The 24,853-nt window shown below is 45.6% G+C and overlaps 1 long non-coding RNA gene across 1 annotated transcript in view; it reads right to left on the bottom strand.

The window, feature by feature from the left end:
* Window positions 1–13,785: 13,785 nt before the first annotated feature.
* Window positions 13,786–24,853, bottom strand: part of LOC147456812 (uncharacterized) — an 80,174-nt gene continuing 69,106 nt past the window's right edge. Inside the window, exon 3 of the long non-coding RNA XR_015188266.1 lies at window positions 13,786–14,275. This is a non-coding gene — a long non-coding RNA (uncharacterized LOC147456812). The remainder of the gene's footprint in view (window positions 14,276–24,853) is intronic.

The raw sequence follows: 24,853 nt of genomic DNA on the forward strand, positions 1-24,853 counted from the left end.
GAGAGAGAGAGAGAGAGAGAAGAAGAAGAAGAAGAAGAAGAAGAAGAAGATTGTTTTAACGTCGTAGGAAACTATCCCAAGAGAACTTAAAGAGTTATCCGACGAGGAGAATTGAGCTCAAGACCTGTTATTCAAGAGGGAAATGGCATAACCAATCTACCACACTTGGGGGGGGGGGGGGGGGGGGGGGGGGGGGAGAGAGAGAGAGAGAGAGAGAGAGAGAGAGAGAGAGAGAGAGAGAGAGATAAATGAAATAAAATAACGTATTAACGTCCTCAAAAGGCCAAAATGACCTATGAGACCAATCGGTTACATACTAGTGAATCTGATACAATGGGTGCCCAATAAAAGAGACAGATACAATGGGTGATGAATCCATCCTCATATGCACTCTAGATGTGGATATAGTATGGCTTGAATCCTTTGATGTAGTCTCTGTCGATGCTATGAAGCTCCTCTCCTCAATCCTGGGCGTCTCGATCTCCCTAGCTGGACAATGCTCGATCAATGAGAGTACCGCATTTGAGAGTATGAGTTGAGCTTTGCAATGGTGGCTCCTCCTCTGTCTGTCCAGTGTCTGGTGTGAAGAAATCGGTAATCTGTCTGTGGTATTGTCTCTCTCCAAATATCCTCAAAAAATATCTCTGTGTCTATGTGACTCAAGTAGATACAGACCAAAACATCTATGGTCTTGATAGCCGCATGACAATGGAGAAGGGTCCAAAAACTTCTTTGAATAGATAGTGGAAGCGACCCTTTATCTCGCTTGTAGCTTGTAATACATTGTGCACTGATATATATAGTGCATCTCCATCTCTAGCTTTGTATGGCATAGGTGGCATATCTTGTTAGTTGTTGGTATCCCTCTAAATCTACCAGTTTCAATCTCAAGCTGGTGAGAAGATATCCATATCTGACCAATGGATAGGTGGCATATCCTGTTAGCTGTTGGTATCCAAGCTGGTTGGAAGATATCCATATTTGACCAATGGCACACGATAACCCATGAGATACCATAAAGATGGGTCTAGCCAAAAACCCATCCCTTGTGAGTTGGAGACGATTCTCTCTCTAGAAAGCAATCTTCGTGCTCAACTCCTGTGTCGTTTCTATCCATGTCCTCCTAGCGTCCAATTGGGTCAGGTCGTGGTGAATGAGTCTAGTTCTCCATGGATATAGGAGACAACAATGGTGCACCAAGGGAGTATTGAAGCTATCCATGTATCTAGAACCATGATGACATATGCGCATACCAACATGATGTGTCCCCCTGTAAAGCTAATTGTTTGGAGGACTCAAGGAGCAATACGACATATCCGTCTCTGGTAGTATCCCATAAGCTGTGTAAAGGAGACCGATCTGGTAAGTGCCTCTATCTCCATAAGGGGGGCTGTTAACTCTGCTCTAATGATCTTGTGTGTCATGGAGACCTTGACTCTAATCAACCAAGAGATCATAGATAATAAGGGCCTCTACATACCTCTCCACCCATCCTCACCCATAGATAGATAGATAGATAGATTGAATTATCGTCCACGGAGGGCATATATGACCTATGGGACCAGAAACAAAACAGTACAAAGGATCTGTCTGATACATATCAGTTAAGGACTGAGGGTCCATCGAGTGGTGTGAAAAAAAGATAAGGTGGGATGGGGGATGGACAAACCTAAGATGAGATAGGTGAGAAGGGGGGAGCTGGTTTGGGAGTTCGAAACTCTTGGATGATGGCTGTACCTCCTCAATACACTGCCCATTTCCCTGTTGTGCGTGCTTCGCGCATCTTTTGGATTTCGGCCTTCTTCTGTTTGAGTTGGGTGGGTGTGAGATCTTCAGCAAACCAAATTTTTGTGTCCTTGAGAAGCTTCAATTGCTCAAGGAGCTTGACTCGATCAGCTTTGGTCTTGAAGGTAAGAATTGCATGGTTGGTGCGATGCTCGTGAGCGAGAGTGGTGATTGTCGATGGATCCCATTGTATCATGGGGGTTGTTGTTTGGATGCGAGCAAAAGACTCGTGGAACTTGGGGTTCTCCTTTCCTTGCCAATCGCTCGGGATCCCGCCAATGCGAACATTGAGAGCAATGGCCTCTTGTCGTTGTTGTTCGCGTAGCGTAGACGCCACACGGTCTTCTACTTTGCGGAGGATGACATCTTGCACTTTAGTCTTGACCTTCTCGGTGAGTGTAATTTCTGCCTCCGTATTGAGCTTGATTTCCTTTTGTTCCATCTTCCCCTTGTTGGAGTTCTCCGCTGTGGTGAGGCGAGACTCAATGGCTGTGAGTCTTTCCTTCAGAGCGTCGTTTTCCTTGCGAAGTTTTTCGACTTCATGTTGAATCCGGGCTATACTGTCCACTTGTGGGGGTGTTGCCATGACACCGGCGAATGTGAGCTTCCCGCGAGATGAAGCCCGAGTGGCCATGGTGGGCACTCAGTCTAGGAAGAAAATTCAAAATGAAGGCTTGGGCTTCGTTTAATTAAAAGCTGCCTGTGTGTGGCACGTCGACAGCAGCAAAGCGAGCATCGCGAGAGCAGCAAAGCAAGCCTCTGTCCGAGTCTACAGAGACCGAGTCTGGGCGCAATCAGGCAGAGGTCAAGTCATCAGAGCCTGAGCTTGGGTGGCTAGGGCCGGGGCAAAGAGAGAGAGAGAGAGAGAAAGAGAGAGAAAGAGAGGGAGAATCTATGCCGGCTTTAGTTAATAGGTAGAAGGTAATGGCTTGTAGGATTCACTGTCATTAATTTCATTGCATTTTTCATCTGGTCGAAGTAGTATTGGAGTGGAGTATGGCTAGTCCGCTCCTATTTGGGGGGGGGGGGGGGGACACTTTTCTAAGGGCTATCAAAAATTAGCACGGACTATAGTCAGTGAACGATCTTCACATTGTTGATGGGGTCAACACATTGAAAGGGTTGAACACGTTGATCGCATTATCCGTGATTTTTCCTTAGCATGATAAATATGTGAATGAGAGAAAACTAAAGGAATAACTTTAGAAAATAGATACTTAATTAGCATGACTTGCGCATGAATGGATGAATGAAACTAGTGTTCTTCTGGCTATTTATAAAAAACCCCAAGCGTCTTTCCTTCAAAGTTCATTCACACCATGTTCTCCACAAAATTTTCACTTACAAAATTACGAAGAAAAAAAAATCACTAAAAGATTAACCACCATTGATTGACTTGCCTTCAAAAATTAAACATAGTTACAAAAATAAAATAAAAACACAGTAACAAACACATATCAAATTGTGCAAAAATTAAAACATAGTATGATTGATCAGTAAGTTCATGTGTACCATTACATAGAAATAAGTTAATATGGAGTAATCAATACAAGTCGGGATTTGGGTTCTCGGTGGCCTCAAATCATATGGGGGTTGCGCTATTGGGGCACGTGCAGGTGGGGGGCCCATGGACAGTGTGAAAAATAGTGGCTGATAGAGCGGTTGACCATAGATTGGCCAACCACGAACTATGGCTGAAGGTCTACTCGGAGGAGGAGAAGATGGTATAACCGACTTTTGGGGACGTCGTAAAGGAGACGAGGGTGGTTGTTGGAGTGCTCTACATGATACCTCACCCACATGATGAGTCGATCCTAGACCAGTAGAAAGCTGCTGCTACGATTGAATACATGCCAAAAATAATTTTATGTCACAATCAATGTTGATGCAGTGTCGTTGTAGACGCTTTCACTCCATTTCCAAGCCACCACAATCTGCAAGACTATCTACAACTGCTTCCCCAACCTTTGTGAAGGTACCCAACAACCATCTATTTACAAAAGCATAAACATTAGCAGCAGGCATTTCAATGACACATTAGTGGACGAGTTCAATGGCAATATTCGAGCATAAAAGTTCCCTCCTTGACTTATCGAGCAAATAACTCACTCTTCTCTTCTCCATGCCAAAATGGTGCTCCAAAGGCATCTAGCATCCATGGCAAGTCCCGCAGTGGCTCTCGGACTCAAACCCATTGTTTCTAGTTGCCACATCTCCTGCTTGATGATCATATAGTGGAATCACTTGAAGGCCTTCAATTTTACATGTGAACATGAACAACATTAAGGTCGTGACCTGCAATATGGGTATTGTTTCAAACAAAAAACACGCCAATATCTACCAACCACAAAATTCGTGGAGAAATGGTTGAGAACCTACTGGATCTGTGAAGTCATCTATCACAACGTATGTGCGTGACACCATATAGAGAAAAATAGTGTGAAGATGGTGAAAATCGTGCAAGCAGGCCTCCTCGGTGATGAGTGTCAAGTGGTTTGTCTAGCACGCCATGACTACTACGCCATCCAATAGTAAAAACTCTGCATCCAAGGTGAACACATTGGCAACCAGCTCAACAGACAATGCATTCCATCGGGGTATGCCACCAATGCCAGAATCAAGTTTGCAATGTGTAGGAAGGTCTTTTCACACAAGTCCCACCCCTCCAAGCCGCTCATCAGGCTCCATTTGCCGGAGTGTGAAAGAGACCCAATCAAATGTTGCATCACTTGAAGGCTCTTGCAATAGATAAATACCATGCAAAAGAAGATTGAATGAGTGCTTATCAAGTTCAAAGTGGATTCCAAAGTGTCATAAACTCACTCAGAAGAAATCTTTGGATTCATGATAACGTTCTGTAGATGGCATACATCAGCAAGTACTACAAGATGTACTGGGACTACTCCAACATATAAAGTTTCTGCCATTTGTGCATCAAAGTCAGCTAAAACTGTGTTTAACACAAAATATAATGAAATGTTAGGTACCAAAATTCTGTTGTTGTCAAAACAAGCATTTGTTTGTGGTGGCATTTCTTACCTAGTAGGAAGGAGTCAAGTGATTCGGGTGGCCAAATAGAAATTGGGTGGATGTTCTCACTTTGTAAAGTAGCAATGGATATTGTTTGCTGGAAATAGGGTTGCAGGAAAACACACATAGCTTGGAGAAGACGAAGGAAGCTCAAGGCACACAACAGAGAGTATATTACTTAGTGTGCAATGAAAAGATGGATAGGCCTAGAGTGATGGGCGTATACACAATGCACAGGGGAAAAAACCTCTTAAAGAGGGAAAAAATGCCCCGGCGGTCTTAGTGTGTGCAATCCCCCCTAGAAGGATGTGGTGAATGAGAGTTGGCACATGAGTAAAATGAAGTGTCATGCTCTGAGGACATGATCACTCCACAAAGGGTAGTAAGCCCAAAGCTTTGCGGAAAGCTTCGAGCTTCTCACGACACAATGCCTTTGTGAAAAGATCTGCAAGGTTGTCCTTTGTTGGCACATAAGCCAAGCTGATCTCTCTTGCCCAGAGCCTCTCTGTGACACAGTGGTAATGCACCTCAATGTGCTTTGTGTGAGCATGAAAAACTGGGTTCCTCGCAAGTGCCAATGCGCTCTGACTGTCAATGTAGATAGTGTTGGCAGTGTCATGTCCAACACCCAAATCAGCCATAAGGTGTGAGAGACATACACACTCAATCGTACCTGTGAAGACTGCTTTGTACTCAGCCTCACATTTAGAAGTGGCCACAGTAGGTTGCTTCTTGCTCAACCATGATATACATAAACTGCCAAGCATGAAACAAAAACCACTTGTGAACACTCGCGTGTCAAAACAACCAGCCCAATCTGAGTCTGAAAAGGCATGTAAGTCTAGCGGCAATGATCCCCCCTTGGGATAAACAAGCCAAGATGTAAAGTGCCACTAAGGTAGCAGAAAATCCTCTTGACAGCCTGCAAATGCTTAGACCCTGGGCTATGCAAAAATTTGTTGACCTGTGAGACTGCAAACTGAATAATCGGCCTCATGTTGCATATATAAATGAGGCATCCAACAGTAGTTTGGTAAAGAGTGACATCTACAGGATCACCAGCACCATGAAGACTCAATTTTGAACCTATTTCTATGGGAGTGGCAATAGGTTTGCAATCCTCAAGTCCAAACTTACATAGCAATGTCTCTATGTATTTTCTGACACACTGCTTAAACTGTATACCCAAGTAATGATACAACAGCCCCAAATCTTTCATCTTGAAAGTAGCATTCAAATCAGCCTTAAATTCAGCAGTATGTCTCTCATTTGGTCCAGTGATCAGCAAATCATCTACATAAAGAACCACAATGAGAAGTACATCACCCTCACACTTTACATACAATGTGATTTCTATTGGACTATTACAAATGCCTAGTTTGACCAAATGAGTGTCAGCTTTCTCAGACCAAGCACGAGGAGATTGCTTCAACCCATACAAAGCCTCTCTTCTTACCTTGTTTAGGTCTATCCACTGCAGCTTTTGGGCTTCGACATCCCTTCGTCGTGCTAGGAAAAATGTCATCGGTGGGAGGCTGATTGATAGTGACACTTCAGCTTTTACCCTTACCCTTAACCTTCTTGTGCAATGTTGCAAGTCCAAAAAAAAGTGAGGACACTATAGCAAACTAGACACTATTCGCCATTCGCATAGTCCAAAAACCATGAACACTTTCTTTCCATGGAGCTTCTCTATTCAATCGTCAGGATAGAGATCGAAAACCTCTCTTTCAGACTCCACCCATGCATCGTTGGGATGCTTGGGGTATGGACTACGAAGACCTTTTTTAAGGGCACCCAATCACCATCTACAAAAAACAAGAGGAATAACTCCACCATTCATAAACACGATTTTAATATTGTATAGTTCAATACCCGTATAGAATGCACCGGATAGTACAAGAGAAATTCAACTGCTTCTCTACGTTGTGGGTAGCTAGTATGGTTTTCTTTCATCGCACAAAAGACTTTCCAAAGTGCTTTTGTCAAAAAGCTTGCAGTGCATCGCCAAGAGACATGCCACAATCTCGTGCAGCGCGTGCATGTAGATTCTTTAACGTGGAGTTCTCAGTCTCCATCCTCTCGGCCACACTCAATACACCCCTGCACATTAAGTATTAGTAATGTGGAAATACTACATAAGACCCCAAACTCTAGTGTTAGTATGCTCACCTTTCAAGCTACCACCAATATACATGCATTCTCAACCATTGTGAGAAGGGATACTCCTATGTCGGAATAGATGCCTCCAGTAACAACACATCACCCTTGGCCAATATATCGATCAAGCGATATTTTTTGCAATTTATCATTGGATAACATTCTTAATAAATTAAGGAAGAACAAACAATGCTTTCAGCAGATAGTACTTACTCTAAAGGAATAATCCGTGCCCATGCAACCTCGGAGACTCTAAAGGCGGTTATTTTGCAACCCTTCTCTCCTTAACCCACAAAAGAAATACATTTTCAAAAATAAAATTGTTCCATTTTTCGGGATTGACTATGACTGCTATCTCTAGGCCCTTTCGTACAAAAAAGTTATCGGTCTTTTTCACAGCCAAATCATAGTTTGCCTTGTAATCCTCTTCGTGCATGTGGTACTCTCTACTCCCCTTCACTGGTAAATTTTGTGTTTTCAACCGCATTGCATCGAACTCTTCCTGCAATTCAAATCGCTAAATCAAACTGATTTCCAAGAAAAACCCCATGTGCTTACCTAATGCATGTGCATTATAAATTGACATAGGTAGTTTAAACCATTTTGAACGGTTCATTGCCTTCCTATGAAGTGCCCTATAAGCTTTTGCCCTATCTTCTTTATTGAATTTGTCCAATAAGGACTGTGGATCTGCAAGCGCTAATTTTTTCATCATAATATGCCGTGCGCAGTGGTGTGAGATACATGGACTCGCATCACCCTAGTTTTAAATAAAACATTATATTAACAATTCATAATATCAAGTGCACCAATATAAGTGTGAAGAAACTTACTTGTTGATCATACCAAGCACCAATAAAAACTCCGCCATCTCCGCAAGGTCGCACTTCACAATCGTACACTCAACCTTTGGTGTAGAGAATTCATCCAACCCTTCTCGCAATGGCCAATCTTTCCACGCATGGAACCGGTGGTTGTCGTCCCATACAATGAAAACTTCTCCTTCATGTGAGAAAGCTTGGGAATGTCTCTAATTTGGTCATCAAATGTAGCCGATATCACTAACTCTCTCCGTAAGTGCCATGCCTATCAAATGGTATAGGATCTTGTCTGGAAAAATCTTTGGACACAATGAAGCGAGCCATTGTCGATTGGTAACCTCTTTTGAGATCGTTAGTTCTATCACACAATCATCATTCATTCTAATGGCCGAGTTGGCCAAAAGACGACAAAGGGAGATGCGCGGTGGGCAATGATTGTATGGCACAACATGTGCATCAATCCGACCCGATGAAATGTGGCTATCAACCACATATTCAAAGAATCAGTAAAAGGATCATTACCCGTTTCTTTCACAAGGATGGTCATCGACGCCTCTACACCCGTCAAAGAAGACACTTACATCATCGTCAAATTGGACGCTCCAACCACGGAACTGCTCTCTTGAGTGGTGTGCAACGGAATTCTTTCTTGGGTGATTTAATTCATCATTTCTTCGTGGCGGTCCACGTCCTTGGATTCTTTTCTTGTTAAAGTTGGCATCTTGTTTGTTAATTAGGGTGCTTATGGCTTTCAAAGAAATGATGAAAAGTGAAAGTAAGAGAAGAGGTTTGAAGGTGTGGGAAGAAGGTTTAAAAGAAATGAAATACAAATGAGTGGGAGGTGAAGGTTTGGAAACCTAGGAGGCAATGAAAAAAAAAAAAGTTTTTCAAAGAGATAGAGATCACTAAGCTTAAGAAAGAGTAGAAGTGTGAAGAAAAATAAAGAAGATAGAGTAAGCTTTTATAGGAAAAAAAAAAGGCGAGGGGAGGTTTTCAAAAAAAAAGGAGGAGGGTCATTAGGTCAGAAAAAAGGAAGGGAGGACGAAGCACAAGGACAGGCAAGGGGCAAGGTAGGAGACGAAGGGGGGCGGATAGGGGCAAGGGCAAGTAAGGTGCCAGGTCAACGCGGGCAGAGACAGTTGTTGCAGGGGCCGCGTCCACCTGGCAGCCCACATCAATTGGGGGCGATACGTAGTCCACATGATGTGCCACACGGCGTGCCACGTCAACACGGCACCTGCCTGGCACGCCACGTGGACAGCAGCACGCTATATGGTTGTCCACGTGGACTGCGGGTCGCAGACTGCTACGTGGATGTAGCATCTGCCTTGCCTCCTACGCCCGGTCGCCCCCTTGTGTCCAACCCCGTTCATCACCCCACCGCCCACAACTCTCTTTTCCAACTCCACCCAGGCTCGACCCTTGCCTCTCTCTCTCTCTCTCTCTCTCTCTCTCTCTCTCTCAAAGAGAGCGGGAGAGGGAGAGGGAGAGGGAGGGGGGAGAGGGGGGCAGTTCACACAAGGGGGGGGGATGCGGGCCGATTCACATGAGGAAAGAGAGAGAGGGGGGGCGGGGGGATGGGGATGGGGATGGGGGGCGGTTCATATGAGAGAGAGAGAGAGAGAGAGAGAGGGGGGGGGGGGGGGGATGGGGGGCGGTTCACATGGGGAAAGAGAGAGAAAGAGAGAGGGGAGAATGGGACGGTTCACACGGGGGGGGGGGGGGGAGAGAGAGAGAGAGAGAGAGAGAGAGAGAGAGAGAGAGGATATGGGGTTTGGTCCAATACATAATTATGATCCACACCATTGGACCAAATCGTACGCCTCAGATGTCGCAGTTCTTGGAGTGTCCACAAAGTAAGTGTTCACATGCTCTAAAATATCTCAATGAAAGTTGTCCCAAATTGGTTAATTTTGGGAAGTGAAACACAACGCATTTCAATGGCAGCATATAAAAATTACCTTGCATGGGCGAGTTTTGTGACAGACTTGGTGGTAAGCTTACTTGCCACTATTGCGATCAACCGCCCATTTGTTTGTGTACATTTGATTGCTTCATATCATGTCATGCCAAGGGATGAGGTCATGAGAAGATTAATGGTACATCAAGGAACTCACCAACATGACATGAGGGATGGGTCGTCAAAAGAGCTCACCGATAAAACCAAAGAAATGGTTGCACGAGTCTTCAGTGTGAATAGACATGCAGACGCAAAAAAGGTACAAATGTGTTTGGTAAAGAAAATTATGACAACAACTTTGCTGCACCAAAGTTTTGCATCTGAAACAACTTTTGAATCCACAATAGCATTTGCAAAAAAAATTCCATACTTGTCATACAAAGTGAGCTTCTACAACCCATAACATAAAATTCCAGATGCAACAATTTTATCACCAAAACTGAGATCATGTATTGTACATCTTTCATCCACAAATTTGACTACAAGACCAAGTGTAACAAGTGTTGATACAGACAAAAGATTCTTCGTGATCCCAAGTACATACAATGCCTCAACAAGTGTGAAAGAACTATCATTTGTAGCAATAAGCACAATATTTTCAACTCCCTGAACTGGATAAGAGGCATTGCTGACACAAGTCACCGTGTTCCCATGAGGGACAAACTCAACAAATCACGATGTGAGGTAATGTGCTTTGCAGCACCACTGTCAAAATACCACACATGTGAATCTGCAGCAACCAACATGCATACATCATAGACAACATGGTCATAAGTACACTCTACACAAAAAACCCATTTTGCATCAACATCAGCATCACAATCTCCTTTCACAAAAGACTTTATAATAGTTGCATTTGTATTGGACCCTGTAATCGATCCAGCCTCTTTCTTCTTAGCCTCTTTTGTCTTCAATTTTGGACATTGCTTGATCAAGTGATCATTAGCTTTACAATAATGGCAAGACATCTTCTTTTTGCCCTTATCACCGGAATTCCCAGACGAAATTGTGTCAGCAAAAGCATTAGGAACAAAGGATTTTCCACTCGTAGAAGAACCATGAGAAGTGGTTACATTGATGTTACCACCTTTTCTTTGAGCAGCAATAAAAGCATGTTCAAATGTACGCTATTTAGCCCAGTTTTTTCTGACTCTTGCAACTGCATAATGCATCAAACTTAACAACTTCAAGATTTCCTTGGGTCGCAAGTCTCCAAGTACTAGCAAAAGTGCGGTAAGAATCTCGCAAAGCATCAAGAATAGTCTGCATAAGGGAACTGTCACAAATGATTTCGCCTGCAGAAATAAGTTTCTCATTTATATCCTTAACACCAACAAGCAAGATGTCCATTTCATCTTCCTCATGCATAATCTTCGCCTCTAGCTCTTTACGCAGCAATGCAATTTTTGCATGATTGCGACCTGCATAAAGACCAACAAGAATATCCCAAGCCTGTTTTCCAGATTTTGTTGAACGAATGTGAGGAGTAATAGTGCGCTTCAAAGACAATGTGATCAATGCATGAGCCTACGCATCTCTTACATCCCAACCAGCTTGCCCAATTGTAACCAAAATAGCTCTGGCAACAGCAATCCTGCCACCAAAACCTACAATATCCTCAACATCGCCTACATCCTTAGAACTAGAACGTACATCAATGCTTTGCATACCCTTTGACACAAGGACATGTTGCATCATGTAAGCCGACATAGAGTAATTGTCCCCATCCAATCTATACTCAGCAACAAACATCTTAAACACATCTGTGTTGTTATCAGCCAGGACAAATGCTGCACTTGATGTGAAAACTACCCGAAAAGAGAACCAAAGCGAGAACAACATGTGCTATATATCACAAACCGTAGAAGACTATACGAAACTTGTTATGCAGAGAACGGCATTGACAAAAATTATGCACAAAATGAAGAAATAGCCAACGCAGCACTTCTCGTAGTGGAAACGTTGCCCGAAATGAGCCTGAATCGAAAATATGCGCACACTAAGCTCTACGGGCAATCCCCAAGTATTTGTCGACCTGCTGACGCTCGCTAAAGCTCACTGAAATCAAAGAAAGTGAGCAGACGTATGCTAAAGCTGCTCGCAATTGTGCTGGGAGGACGCAATCTGCTTTTATACCAATTGTTGGAATTAGGGTTGCAAGAAAAACACACGGCTTGGAGAAGGCGAAGGAAACTCAAGGTATACAAGAGAGAGTGTTTTACTTAATGTACAATGGAAAAATAAGATAGCCCTAGAGTGATGAGTGTATATACAATGCACGGGGGAAAAAACATCCTAGTGACGGAAAAAATACCCCGACGGTCCTAAGTGTGTTCACACACCTCACTACCACATGTATATGGTAACAGTTGCCAGCATACATGTTCAGAGACATGTTGGCAGAGTTTAATAAAAAACATGGTCTTGGCCGGTGACATCGACCTTAGGTACATGAAGACAAATGAGCACATTGCAAACATCTTCACAAATACCCTTGGAGCGTAGAGGCTAAGACTGTTTTAAGCTATGCTTGAGTGTGTGATATGGCATTAAGCTTGAGGGCGAGTTTTTGAGATATCAAGCTTAGCACATGGTATACATGGATGACTATCACTTACATTGATCACTTGGATGAGGTAGTGTACACGATGATCATTGTCAATGGTATTTTAAATGTGATCTTCACTAATATGGTCTACCTATCCAAGATGATAGACACTTCTCCTCCCAGCTTGCTTAGTAGTGGTTTCACATTGAAACTTGTACATAGTCTCTTGTTATGTATTTACCATTTATGTTAGAATATATGCATGTGTGCGTGTGTGTACATAGCGCACTCACTAAGAATGCAAAACTAGAGTATAGCTATACAAAAAGGGTATTATCTTACAAAAGATTTTCAAGCTGCTTGTATTGCCTCTCTAACCAATAAATCTTTAAACTTCTTGTAAAAAGTAATATGTGGTTTAACAAGTGAGAATTAACATATTGTCTTTGGTATTATTGCAAAGCTCAAAAGTAGCTATGTTTGTGTTGGAAGATGGACACTCATGATGAGTAGGTAGATTGTTTGGACTCACAATCTTGAATGTGGAGTAATCTTCTATTAGTTATCTTTGAAGATCCCACAACACTCAAAAAATGTCTTGCTTTGTGCTTAATAGAAGCCCAAGTTTGAATTAAATTAAGTATTTCAACTAAATTACGTGTTTCAGAGTTCTCAAGTGTAATTAGCCCAATATGAGTTAAGCTTTGTAGTGTCAAATGCTATATGCTAATTTTTATATTTATTTGTAAGCTTGAAAATAAGAATAAACATCAAGTGGTCCGTCCAAATGCATATCCTTAACTTTGCTACTGTGGTATAGTTGTTAAAATTGTGACTATACCACCACAATATCTGCAATTGGTTGCACAGTTTATACTGGCATATCTACGTGCTCATAGTCGTTGGACCATAGCCACAAATGTGACAAATAATAACCGTTGCCAATATTTTCAAAGGAGATAACTGTCCTATTTCTAGAGTTTCTAGTTAGTTTTTGGTTCCATCATACCACTAAGGACTCATTCTCATAGTGCTACCTTGATCTAAGGACTCATTCTCATAGTGCTACATTGATAGATCAGGTGATTTGATATAATAAAGTGGCTCATATATATGGATTGGGGGACCTAAAAAGGTATTAAATACATTAAAGTTCATGGAATTGTATGTGAGACTCGAAGACGACATTTGTACTGCATGGGGTGGTATCTTCACAACCTCATTTTGTGACTTACACATGAGATGCTATGTACATCAAATATGTGTTATTTGTTGCAATCTGAACTTTGGTGCTATTTTTGTTTCATAAAAAGGCTCCAGACCAAATGCTCATTGTAGATTTGAAAGTGTTTTTTAAAGGTTCTTATCTCAAAAGGCAAATGCGTGTTTTAAGTGGAATGTAAGAATCAAGTTTGAAATTGCAGACCTATTCTCTAGAAATTATGTGCATTGACTTGCGCAAATAGGAAATTCCTTTACTGGCACTATCTATAGTTGCCACCCTTTTTGTTTGTTTGGTCTTGCCATAGCAACAGATGCATTCCTAGCATATTCATAGGGCATTTTAGTGAGTCCCGCCCCAAGTATCACTCGATCTCGAACCTCTTGCGATGAGGATTGCAAGCTTTAGGGTCCACTTCCCATCTACATATCATTTTTGGTTTAGGGCATTGAGCAAAGACTGTCTGGCATCTACAAACCATTATTGTAATGCAAGATGTTACATTTAATCTTTAATGGTGACATGGTGATGCATGGCACTCAAAACCACCAGAATCTAGAAGCATGCAGGCTCAATACATAACACGAGATAGATATGACATTCTCGTGCCTGAAAAGCTGCTTGGCATTGCAGGGGTGGACATGCCACCAAGAAAGGGCTTGGCCTATGACAATGATTCTATGCATCCACTTAAGCCAAGGACGTGATGAGATATCATGGTCCTGCTACTGACAACCATACAACAATACCTGCAAAGACAAAGAACCTTGTCAGGATTGGCAACAGATGACATCAGCAACAATGAATCAAGCAAAAACTAGCCTGCAAGGTTCTCTTTTCTGTAATTTAACGCCTATAAAGCATATCTTGTTTTACAAGTGTCCTTAACAAACTGCATATGTTTTTCAGCTTTGCCATACACAGTGCTCGGGAAAAATCATTTTCCCAAACATACAAAATGCATTTCCTTGAATTCGCCAAGAGGAAAATTTGGAAAATTAGGTTACTTTTTTAGGTTTTTACACTATTTTTCTCTATTTTGGGGCGCCTTTTCCCCTTGCGCTCAACCGGAATTTTGGAAATTGGAAACGACACAATATTAAGCTGAGACACATTTTTTCCGAACACTGGCCATACAAAAAGCACCGCTTTAATATTCTTCCTTGTTAACTGTCTGTATTTGACCTAGCCAGATTTCTCAAACTTAAGGTAGTGAGGAACACCTTGTGCTCACCTGGTGTTCACGTTGCTAGGGCTCTTGCCCTTGGACACTTGAGTGCATCCTCCTCCCGGGGTGGGTCACCCGAGGAGGAGGTTCCTAGCTCATTGCCATGAGTTCTCTCCGTCGTTCTTAACACTTGCTGCATCAATTAGGTGGCCATGGTGATGCCTGCGCGTGCTCTTTCCCGACGGTACATCACACCTGGCCATTGCTAGACCGTGTAACATGGCTAATATTTGGAAGGGATAAGCACCTCCCCCTGTGGGCCCTCTGGTGTGTCAAAAAAAAAAAAAAAAAAAAAAGTTAACCCTACTTTGTTGGATGTAAATTTGAGTTCCTGCATTGTTGCCTCCTCCATGATCATCACACTGTAACAGTAACTCCCTTGACCGTAGAGACTACCAGTCGGATTCTGGTCACTTGGAAGGAATGTCTCGAACACAATCATGCGATCTGCCAGCACTGCAGGATTTCACATTGATTGTCCCCATGATCTGCTTGCAGAAGCCAACGATCTAGTGCCTCAGATATACATCCCTACCAGATTTGTGTCCTTGAAAAATTCGTCGTCTGTAGGTCACTTCCCAGTGAGGAGCTCTAGCAAGATCACCCCCAAATGAGTAGATGTCCCCTTTGAAAGTCCACCTAAAGCTTTTCTAGTCCTCTGGAGGCACATGGCCAAGTGTCCCTGCTAATGTGCTCACACTCTGGTAAATGTCCAGTGCATTTATTAGCCTTGCAAGGCCACAGTCAGACACTCTTAGTCTCAAGATTTTTGTCAAGCAACAGGTTGCTGGACTTAATGTCCCTGTGGATTATACGGAGCGGCCACACATGATGTAGAAATCAAAGCCCTCGAGCTGACCTGCATGCAATTTGCTTCTGGTGTTGCCATGTCAGCCTCCATTTCATCCCCTCATCTCTATGCAGCCTATCATTTTAGCTTCCACCTTCCCTATACTCACACTAAGGCTGAGTTCAGACGAGGGCGGTGGCAATCCTTCTCTATGATCTGTGTGCCTCCACTACCACAGTTCACGAGGGACGGCAGCACACAATTGAAACAAAGCATTTCATTTGTTTCTCAGCAAAGCAGGAAGTAGATGATTGGTTGTCAGCGTCGCGGGCCATGCCTCCCTCCCCGTCTCTGCCTTTCACGCTCAAAAGCAGGCTGGAAGGCTTAGAAAGGAGCAATTGGCAAGTGGCCAAAGGCCTCCTTCAAGCTTCTTATAGGGGAGGACCAGAACTCCTATGGTTCTGATATGGATAAGAATCGCAGGGATGGCACGCGGCACAAAATTATTAGGGCAGTGAGATAACTAATCTCTTTGGGTATGCTGCCCCCCAGTCTGTTGTAGGAGAGCTCCAGTACCTATATGCTACTGAGGTCTGGATCATCATTTAAGAGGTCCCCTGTGTAGAGTCTAGAGGAGTTACACGAATTCATCAATGGAGTTGGGGTGAGAGCTTCTGGAGTTACACCTGCAAACTGCAATAAAGTCTCCAATTCTCTACAACCACTGCCCTGAATTTGTATGCATGCAAACACTTGACCATGGAGGCAATTTCCAGGCATTCACATGGGGCCCAAACCCTGGAGAGATGGACCCACTCAAGGAATTGCTTTTGCCATCAACCCATAGAAATTTGGTGGCATTGACAATCTCAGAACGTATATAGGGCCTCAGGGCTGTTGTTGCCCATCTCTAGCAATGCATGCTTACGAGGATGTGCGGTACTAAATGAACTTAAAAAATTTGAGATGTACGATAACATCACGTACGTTCAAAATACAACGTTGCAATCATCTCAAAGTCTTGCTCGGCCTTGACTTTTTCATGCCACATTAGATTTTTCTACAAGCATGATGTAAAAGCTTATGCTCAGGCAATGATTGAGGAAAATTGTGATCGACAAGTCACGACTAAAGTCCTTGGCCTTTAGAGTGGCATGTTGCTTGAATGTGTGTCCACTCCAATGATAGTCTAATCGTTCCAAGTTCAAACGTGTAAACAAAAGCAAGCTAGTACACAAGAACCTGTCTTTGGATGGGCTTGCATGAAACTATCGTGTTAAGACCTTGGCCAACTCTGAGTTCCTGATGGGCCTAGGAGGTTCAAATGGTCTCTTGTAGCTGCTGCAACAAGCTCGTGACAAGGGTATGCTTAGCTGACTATCCTACTCGGGCTGTTGCGTTGCAAAATAGGAATACCCGAGTCATAGCAACATCCACAGCACTTCCGTCATAACAACAGCGGCAAGGAATGCAAGAAATGCAAGATAAGATGAGCCAGATCCACCAAAACACACACTCAAAAGCACGCTCTTTGTTAACCCTCACCTCTCACGGACACCCTATCACCTACAACGGACGTTGTATTATTTACTTGGTAGAGTCAGGTACCGGGCTTGTCGGTCCAATAGGAAAAGGGTAAAAGTGATCGCCGATGAGAGGCGCACTCTAACTGGAACATTCAAGGGATTAGTTGGCTAAGCATGGGCGCCCAAGTGTGAATGGGATGAGCTCATATAAAAGTCAACTAAACCTAAAATTCACTCATTCTCTCATTTGTGCAATAGAAGAGTGCTCTTGCTCCATCTTCTTCTTCTTCATCTCCTTGTGTGTGTGTGTATGCGTGAGAGAGAGAGAGAGAGAGAGAGAGAGAGAGAGAGAGAGAGAGAGAGTGTGCGATCGAGCATTGGGACGACGGCACGGCAGCGGCGAAGCGGTTGAGCGCGGCGAAGCGGCAACTCCTCCTCCTTCGCGACGAGGAATCCTCCACGAAGCAAGTGTAGAGAGGTGAGTGACACACCATCGCCTTCTTTGAGCTTACTAGTTTAGGCTTGTTGTGTGCTTGGAGCCATTTGTGGCTCGCACACGGTGTATCGGCAAGTTCCTTGCATTGACACGTGCGACATACGCGCACATTTTTGGCGTCGTTGCTTGGGAATGCCATACATTAAGCTCGAGTAGCACTCTGTGCTTCTCCGTGGTGTAATTTCTATTGTAGGAAAGGTAAGCAAGGAGGATGTGTGTTGAGAAGAGGGATTTGGTGTTGTACTGTGTATTTTTTTTTGTTAATGGAGTTTTCAAAGGTACTGTGTTTATTCTCTGTGTATTAAAGTTGTTAGTTTTCTTTTCTTTTTTTTCCGAGAAAAAGATCCTTCTATTAGTTAATGAAAATTGCCCATAGGGCTATATCAACCTTTGCAAGAGAGGGCTACAACAAGCATGATGGGGAGACTCTCCCAATGCAAAAACAGCATATATACAATGAGTCTAAATCAAGAGATTGGAGGAGGGAAGAGCCACACATGTGGACAGTAGTGTCATGAGCACCCCCTCGACTGTGGTGTAGAAAGGCCGAGGGCGCCATATTTAAAGGAAAGCCTTGCGACGCTCCCGCATGCGGTCGGAGCTACCCTGTAGTCCCTCAAGCTGTCCTCTGAGAGTATGGATCAGCTATAGCCAAAAGTCACGAACAGTCTCTGCTGGTGGCACAAGGCGAGCCTCAAAGATGCGGAAACAGCGGGCCCGCCAGATGAACCAAAGTGTCAGGCCACTGATGAGCTCCCAACACTCCTCTCTCTCACTGCACCACTCCTGTGGAGTAAGCTCTGTACCAGGCTGGAGTGTGGGTCGCCCCCCCTGCATCACTATCATCCTGCTGGTGGAAGATAGCTCAAACTGAAGTGCCGGGCCCGTGAGGGTGGACCAAGCCGCTGCCCCCTAACTGTACTGTCGGGCTGTGGAGAGGGAGCGATCTATCCGCGATAGATTCACTCCTCCCACTCTGCGGTCCGATCTAGAGAAGGCAAGACTCTCTGGAGGCCTCAAAAAGCCAGAGTGCTTCCATGTATCCGAGACCCTCAAAGTCATACACAACCTCTTCCAAGCTGCTAACTCGACTCCATGCACAATAGCATGGCTGTCCCCAATCCTGTCAAAAGGGTCCTCCAACATGTTGAAGTCCCCTCCTACACACCAATGGTCAGCCTGTGGCAAAGACTCAACAATCTGTGACCAAAACTCTGCACGAGCACTCGCCACATTGGACGCATAGATGGTCAGGAAGCCCACAAGGCCACCCTTAACCTGCATAGTAATCCACTGAGCCCTGCATGGCACAATAATCCCTCTGCCCACAATAGTCTGCTGCAATGAGTCCGCAATAGTCATACATACCCCACCCTGGATGCCTCCAGGTCCAAAAGCAGCTGACCAAAAGGTATCATATCGTCCACGCAAAATCTGACCACATCGCCGAATAAGGCTCTCAGATAGATGGTGCTCCTGAAGCACAAGGAGATCAATCTCTCCTCCCACAAGGCAACGCTGAATCTCCTGACGCAATCGGCCCCGCTGTCGCTGAAACTGGGGCCCACCTAGTCCCTGCACGTTCTACGAGACGATCCTCATGGGGAGCGAGAGAGAACAAGACGGGCTATCTTCGAGGCTGGCTTGGATGGGGAGTAATCTGCATCCGAGCGTCCTCTAGACAGGCGAGACTGCAGTGAGTGCCTAGCCCAAGCCGAAGCAGAGCGAGCCGTGCGTAAAGCAACCTCCTCTGTCCAGGAGTCCTCATGAATGTATACATAGCAAGGCAAACACTGCATATCAGCAAAAAAGTACACCACAATGTGCCTACATCCTGCTAAGTCTGGGGGTGTCACCGCAAACTTGGCCAGTGGCCACAAAGTCTGCAGCAAATCTGTAACTCCAAGTTCTCCCATGTGGTGAGAGAACTGGAGAACTTGTGTATGCAACCATCCCACCACTAAGTCGAGGGACCACTCTGTCTCGGTCCTACCACAGAGGGGGAAGGAGAAACCAACTGCCGAGTCCAAGGCCTCTGTCCCCCTAGCGGCGCGGAACAAAGCATGGACCCTGAAGCAGGCTGCCTCGTGGTCTGCTGCGGAATCCTCAAGAAAGCGAGTGAACCCATAGTCGAAGAAATCCCAGCGGCGTCGGAGGTCAATGCTCGTAAGACCACGAGGGATAGCTGCAAGGGAAGATGTCTGAATCTGCAAAGGGGGCCGCAAGAAGGGCTGACCCTCCTCGCTAGGCGACTCGTGGCAAAGGCGCTGCCAAGAGATCTCCTAGCCACCGGCGAGGGACCAGTCTCTTAAGTAGACTGTGGAACTGGAGCAGGAGGGGGGGAAAGAAGGAGCTTGGGGGGGGGGGGGGGGGGCGACAGAGGTAGAGGAACGAGGTGGGGAGTGGACGAGAGCAAAGGGCGGAGGGAGGATGAGGAGGAGGAGGGGAACTCAGAAGGGGGGGGCGGCTGGCGAGGGTGAAGCGGAGGTGTAGACTGGCGTAGGGGGCTCCTCCTGCTCAAGAGGACCAAAGCGGTTCCCCATGGGAACCCACTGCTGCTGAGTAGGCACCTGAGGGCCACTCTGAGTGCCAGGCTGTCGCTGTGGCCCCTGGCGTCGACGGCCACGGGCTTGGTGCCACCCCTCCTCCGCTTGAGCCCCAGGCTCAGAGGGTGGCTCTGAATCTGTGCGTTGTGCCGCTGGCTGTGGCTGCGGCCCAGCCTTGGCAGGCTGGGGCTGAGGCTCAAGTCATGGCCTCCTCCGTGGACATGCCTTGACTAGGTGGCCCATCTGTCTGTAAATGAAGCACTGGTTCGGGAGACCCGAGTACTCCACACTCTGTCTAAACCAACCCCCACTCACCCGAGGCAGAAAGATGACCTTCGGGAGCGTGTGGGTATCTCTGACCAAAACTCGAACTGAGGGGATGCCAGCCGCCTTGGCGGCTACTGATGGTGCCGTACGAGGTGACTCCAGGACAGTCCAGATGACGGACCCAATCCTGGAGAGAAGTGGTAGGTACTCCCTCCGTAGACCTGGAAAGCAGACTGAGATGGGGATGTCTGCCTCCTCTACTAGCACATCCGAAGTCGGGTCAAAACCATGTCGCCATTGTCGAAAGTGGGCGCGTGATGCTTGGATGGCCAGTGGACTCATAGCTATGACCTTGGAAGCCATCTCGGAGGTCTCGAACTCGATCTGGTAGTACCCCCGTCCGAGAATCTGGACATCCAAGATCTTGCCCACCTCTGTGAGAAGGCGGGCCTGGAGAAGGTCTCGCAGCTCTCCTCTGCTAGGACGGGTGCCGAGAATTTTGCAAATGACCGAAGTCGCCTGCAAACGCTCAACCTCAGCGGCTAGGCTCGCTTGCTCTGTCGACGATAGAGAAAGTCGAATGGTGGGCTCAGCAGGGTCGGGCGAGGGGGCTTCGGATGAGTCCCTCTGTGGCGGAGCTGGAGCCTCCATCTGTGCCTACTGCTGTGGCGAAGAAGCGGACGGTGAAGAGACTCTGCAACCGAGCACGCCGAGCACTGTCCGAAGAAACAGTGTTGCAGAGCCAAGTGCAGGAACCTTCGGGAATGACGAAGACGCGAGGGGGAGGGGGGGGGGGGGGGGGGGGGGGGGGGGGGGGGGGGGGCAGGGGATGGCGGCGCGAGAAGGGGGCAGCGGACGGGCTGGGGGGCAACGCGAGGTGAGGGCAACGGGCTGCTGCGCGCAAGGGCAGGCGAGGCGGCCTGGGCTGGGCAGATGCGCGCAAAGGCAGGCGGGGGACGGGAGGCAACAGCGAGGAGGGGAGGGGGATGGCGGCGCGAGAAGGGGGCAGCGCGAGGTGAGGGCAGCGGGCTGCTGCGCGCAAGGGCAGGCAGGGCGGGCTGGGCTGGGCTGATGCATGCGGGCGGGCGGGCTGGGCAGGGCAGATGCGCGCAAGGGCAGGCGGGGGACGGGAGGCAGCAGCGAGGGGGGGGGGGGGGAAGGGGGGCAGCGATGGAACAACAATAGAGAGCGCTCCGTTGGTGGCTCAAAAGATGTAAATTAGGTAGCTATATTTTAGCCATTTCATCAAAGGATTTCTAGATAAATTTTGCAAAACCGCCATGTCAACTGGGGGGTCATGTGAATGGATGCCTTGAACAGTTTTGTAAGAATAATTGAGCAAGTTGTTAGTTTTCTTTGTTAATGGAGTTTTCAAAGGTACTGTGTTTATTCTCTGTGTATTAAAATAGTTAGTTTTCTGTGTATACAGTAAGTAGGAAGTAGATCTATGAGAGCTAATAGAGAGTGTTAGTGTGTAAGAGTAGGTGTATTAGTTAGAAGTAGGTAGACAGAGTGTGTGTGTGCTCTCGTGCAGGCCGCGGCAACCTTATCCTTTATTTTTTTTAAAAATTTAAAAAAATAACAAATTTTAAAGGTAGGACCGGGATCGAGAATATCTCCCAGACCCAAGCCCAAGCTCACGCTCAGGCCTAGGCCTAGGCCTAGGCCACCTTTTAAAAAAACGAATTTTAGCTTCACACGTAGCTAAAAATCGATTCTTTGAGGACCAACGGAACTTCAGATGCCCGAAACTTGTGTTGTAAAGCACACAGCGACCCTTTAAGTGATATGCTCATTTCGAGCTATCACACACTTTAATCAAAAAAATCAAACATTAAAAAAGTAAAAAACGAGTGAAAACGGACGCTTAAAAAAGGTAAGCGGTTAACCTTCGAGGTTATTCGCCGACGTTTGTAGGGTGCCAAAGGTACATGCATCTGCGCTCTGGTCGTGTGCTAGAGACGGAGCAACTAGAGAGAATTCGACTTACTCGAGTTCTCAATATCCACCTACTTTAGGTTCTGGACCCTCGACGGGGACCCAAGGTAATATAAACCAAGACCCGAACATAGCGGCTAGTGACTCTTTCTCTGACTACGACGTCATGGAGGGTTTCCCAATGCCTAATCCCGATAGCTCGAGCCAAGACATGCATGCCATGGACCCTCGGTCCGGGCCGAGTGTGCTTAGCCGCTTGAAGGAAACCTTTAGTAGAGCCACTCGCTCCGAACATAGAGCTAATGATGTAAATGAGGGGGGTGGGGAAGTAAATTCTCCATTCGTGCGAAACGTAGACCCTATATCGTTAGAGAATGTGCACGTGAATACTTCATTCACTGCACCTCTTGACTCTTCAGAGTTATTTCCCTACGAGGTCATATTACCCGATGGTAGAAGCCTTGCCGAAGTGCAAGAGGTTGAGCGATATATCCTTGCAGCGAGGGAAAAGGAAATTCAAAGCTTACGCAAGGCGGAGCAACGAAGAGAGTTACAATCGAAAGGGTCTATGTCAATATCTTTGCTAGGAGAGCAATCAAGTGCTCCAGACTTAGCAACCACTAAGGACCAACCCCTAGAAAGCAACATTTCATCTACCTCAAAGGACACCCCTAGCACCTCAATCCTAGATGGAGTGTTCTTAAATGAGAACTGGGAGTACGAACTACAAATGGAAACTCTGACCGACCTATACACAAATCACACCTATCACGTGGGTTGGTTAGAGGTCCTACAATCCACAATGGGCGCTACTAGTGTGGAGGATCAACAACAAAGAGTTTGTGAAGTCATCCATAGGGTCATTGAGTTAGAGAGACAGAACAAAGGGATCAACATGCCTTCAGCGGGTCTCATGAGATTCTTGGATACAGGAAAGGCTAAACAACCTACCTTATCGCAAATGGAGACTCCCTCGATAAGTCCGATGGATCCTCCATATGTTATTTCTCCAAGGGTCTCAACGCAATCTGAGCCCACAAGTGATAGCTTCACCTTTCTAAGTCTAGCTCATCTTTCCCTTGATGACACCGCAGCTACCATGCCTACCCCAATGATAGGCATGAAGAGAAACACGCCATGGACCTCATTTGTTAGTAAAGCACCACTACATGGTAGCTCAATACTTGCAACAATACCTACAAGTGTGTATCAATCGTATGCACCTATGGATCATCACACTCATGTAGTCCCTACCCCTCCTATTATTTCAACTACCTATGCTCCACAACCACAATACACAAGTTCTTATTTCTATGGGACTATACCGGCTAGCATTAGCATGTCACATCCGACGTCTGCTATGCCTAGGGCCACCCATATGAACTATGGACCACCACATGGCACAACATCGTACCCAACGTGGAACCCAAGGGGTTCCTATGCGCCAAGCCCAATGCCAATACCTACTCCACATGTAGTCTCTGGAGCGCCTTCACCCACGGTGCCTGCTCATTTAGGTGACTTGGAAACATTTGCTCAAGCTATTGGTCGATCTATTGCTGAGAATATGCGTAACGCGCCTGATAGAGAGCCTAGAGGTAAGGCAGTCCAAATAGCCAAGCTCACACAAAAATTTAGTGGGGACGAGGATGTGAGAAAGCATATCAAAGTGTTTGAACAAATATGCGATTCTCTAGGAGAACACAATGACCTACATAAGAGCAATGCTTTAAGCCTAACCTTAAGTGGAAAGGCATGGGATTGGTATAAAACCCTAAGGGTGGAAGAAAAAACGAATTACCCTGCTCTTAGGAGACTGTTCTTAAAAGAATACATACGAGAGGGAGTACTTTGGGGTGTCGCCTCTCAGCTCCAGAAAGCCCAACGAGAGGAAGGAGAGTCGGTGAGAGACTTTATAAGTCGCTTGAAGCATTTGAATTCTCGATGTAATCCAAATAAGCACTTCAACAATAACCAATTGCTTGATAGATTCATTAGGGGATTACGACATGAGGATATCTACAATGGCCTAGTCATTAGAGGTATCACCACTTGGGAAGCAGTCACCACCAATGCGATCCAATTGGAGGATAATTTAATGATTCAAGGAGAAAGAGTGTCTGTTGAGCCTAAATCTATTAGCTCGCAAGCATCAGGGCATCAATCAATGACTCTAAAGCCTATTGCTAAGGAGCCAAAGATATAGGAGATGACTTTAACAAATCTCACCAAGGCTATTCAAGAGAGTCTTAGAGACAATCGTGCTCCGCAAAAAAATCATATGTATCCAAGAAGGGAGCAGCAATGGTGCTCAGTATGCTATGGACCGCATAGTACCAGTGAATGCCCTACTTTTAGAGTAAAATTCAATGGAAACTGCAATGCATGTGGATGGTATGGTCATCAAGCTAAGGATTGCATAGTATTTAAGCGCGCGATGGCCAATAGACCAACCTTAGCATGGACACACACCTCGAGTGCCTGCATTGATGCCGACCCCACCTCTTGAACAAACATCACAACACATGGTCCCTAG

Source organism: Adiantum capillus-veneris, chromosome 5, assembly GCF_014529385.1.
Source record: "Adiantum capillus-veneris isolate H3 chromosome 5, ASM1452938v2, whole genome shotgun sequence".
Classification (NCBI taxonomy): Eukaryota; Viridiplantae; Streptophyta; class Polypodiopsida; order Polypodiales; family Pteridaceae; genus Adiantum; species Adiantum capillus-veneris.